This window comes from Habropoda laboriosa, unplaced genomic scaffold (assembly GCF_001263275.1).
Source record: "Habropoda laboriosa isolate 0110345459 unplaced genomic scaffold, ASM126327v1 scaffold151, whole genome shotgun sequence".
NCBI classification, from domain to species: Eukaryota; Metazoa; Arthropoda; class Insecta; order Hymenoptera; family Apidae; genus Habropoda; species Habropoda laboriosa.
Window position 1 is genome coordinate 876,780 of NW_017100286.1, and position 3,076 is coordinate 879,855.

Sequence of the window (3,076 nt, forward strand, 5' to 3'; positions counted from 1 at the left end):
ACATAGCAGTTTTGGTACAGTATGATATTTTTACAAATTGTAATTGGATAAGTCGTAACCGAGAGATAATAAAACACAATAATAAGTTTCACCAAAGAATAGCCCGAATTTTTTATTCTTAGGCTTTTAATTGTTCTCCTCTATCGACAGAGAGGAAAGAGAGAAAGAAACAAAATAACAAAAAAAAAAAGAAAAAAGAAGTGGCGATAGCGTAACCGCGCATTATTGAGTTTCTCCATCGGATAGAAATAAATTTCTGTTCAGCCTTGTTATGGTTCGATACGTAGATATAATTTTATGAAGTTCATAAAATTTCGGGCTGTCGATGTATCTACGAGATTAAACGACTAAAAGCATAATTTGAGTAAGCATTATTTCAATCGTACCACTTTTTACGTCACAATACAGATGATGACAATACTCCCAGAAAAAAGGTTCAACATGAGTTACTTTTTTTTTTAAAGATTAGCGTTTTTTCCAAGATTAAATGAAACATTTTGTAAGATGAAATTCTAACAGCCTTCGAACAACTTGTGCAACACGAGAATTTTAAATCGTTGCATTGAAAACGTACAAAATCACAGTCAAAGAATACGTTGCAGAAAACTGATTACATAATACAGGCTCGTTGAAACACGTCAGACTGTGATTACGTATCATCTGAGCAATCATTCCAGCCAATTTCTACAATGTTCTATTTAAAGAAGTTCTTGAGGCACTTGAGTATCAGCGTGATGCTTACATTGAGATAGCACGAAAAAAGGAGCAACTTTTATTTCCTCGCGAGTATTTCTTCGAATTATTTCTCCAACATTCTTTCTTTACTCGATTATACTCGAAACACAAGTATGATATTCAACAACGTTGCAAGTCAAATATACCGTAGAAGGTCGTGAAACGACGAAATTGTAACGAAACGAAACAAAAAAAAAAGAAAAGAAAACAAAATAAATGTAACTTACAATAATTCGTGTAGATTATAAATGTATCGTAATTTCATGGAAATGCGGTCATCGTAGGCGCAGCGTAGTCGGTATCGCGAAAAAACATCGCTGGATTGGAACGTTCATGCAGACAATGGTATACGCTGCGCGTCCCGACGTATCCTCGAATTTCAAGCCCGTCCTTCCATGTTGACGCCAAAGGCTACTTCGCCTCGTGTCGTGTATTGAAGGACCTGGGACTGAGGTGGCCCCGAGGCGATCCAGAAATGGAATATAATCAAGCCGCTGCTCAACAGAGACGGAGAACGTTGGGGTGGGTGGTAAAATGTGCAATAGGTAGCTGCAAGGAGCAAGTGAGAAAGACAGATCGCAGGGGTTCGGAAACGAAGTAGAGAAAAAGGAAGGAAGGAGGAGAGGAAGAAGAAGAAGAATGGAATAAAAGACGTGTAGAATAGAGAGAGAGAGAGAGACAGAGAGACGAAGAAAAGGGGTTGGATATATATATGAAGGTAGAAGAAACCGTTATGGCAGGAAAAAGGTGGGGGATGGTAAAGTAGAGTTTTCGGGTAGCAGAAAGAGAAAACAGTATTATATATATATATGTGAAGGGGAAAGAAAAGGAAGGAAGAAGGAAGAACAAAAGAAGGTAGAGAAAAACGAAGAATGGACGAGAGGGAAGAGAGAAGGGACGTGGTTGGTAGAAAGAAAGAGAGGGTTGTAAAGAAAATGACGGAAACAATAAGGTAGAATGGATGAAAAGATAAAGGAAGGAGGAGAAAATAGAAGTGCAGAGAGAAAGGTAGAGAGAGTGAGAGAGAGAGAGAGAGAGAGAGAGAGAGAGAGAGAGAGAGAGAGAGAGAGTGAGAGAGTGAGAGAGAGAGAGAGTGAGTGAGCGAGTGAGGAGTGGGGGAGGGAAGAGGGTCGAAGCAGTGTCGGGCTCTCCGCTCGGTAGGTTCGAGGGATGACAGCCTGCGGCCCATACTACCCTGCGGCGTCGCGGATATTGAGTTCACGGTAACCATGGAAACGGGGCCTGAGGCAATGACGTTTGTGCGCTTTATCCCTTATTCCCGCGGTTACGTGATCAACGCGGTTCCGAGCTCTTTTGCTCTCTCCTGCTCCTCCTCCACCTCCAGCCTTTTCCTTTCCTTATTTCTCCTCGTCCTTCTATGCGCGTGTTGCCTTATTTTTCTTTTTATCTAGTACCACGAACGGATCTATTGTCGGCTAGACTTATAAATATAGTTATTATTCCCGTCGTCTCTACTCACCCCTGTTCCTTGCTAATTGTCAGGAGTGCTCCTCTGTTTTTAGGATTAGAGGAAAATTGGACGATTCGCTCAAAGAAGAAACATTGGTACAGCGATGGAATTATTTTTTTTATCGTCATTTGTTTTTTTTTCGTCGGTTGCGTTCTAAAGTCACGGAATCGATTGAAAATCATCGGAGCGAAAGGTCAACTCGGATATCCTGTAACTCGTTTGAAGTCTATCAAATTTTCACGCACACGCCGCTACGGAAATTGTATTGCTCGACTAAATAATTTCATTCCCCATTTCTATTCTTTTTTTTTCCCCCTTTGAGATTTGACCGAGCCTGGAAATTCTCGACGGTCATCGTGTTGTATCCTTTGTATTCTTTTCAACTTTGGCTTCGAGATCGTTCGAACCCTCTGAAAATTTCACGTTCATTTCGTGGATGGAAGGGAGATCGTTCGCGATCGAACGCGAAATAAACGGGAGACCAGAACGTTTCCACGGTTTCATTGTAATAAACATTTTATTAAATCAATCGGATACGATAGCTTAATCGTAGCAAGTGTCTTATCGAAGATTAGAAATGATTTTCTCTCCTCTTTTCAACGCGTTAATAATAACTGGGACACAGTCTGGTTGAATAAGCGAAAGTCGTACGGGACTTAAGCGGTACCTTTGAAAATAGAAAAAAAGAATCGAAACGAATATTGTAAACGATTCGTTCGTTTCTTTCTTTTCGTCCCCTAAAAATTTCTCGATCGGAAAAGAAAAAAGAACAAAAAACACAGCTTGAGCCGAATGAGATCAACGCGAATTATTTCGTTGTCGAATTTGTCCGCATCTATTTAGGTGTCGGCGAAACTTAAGTACATAGAA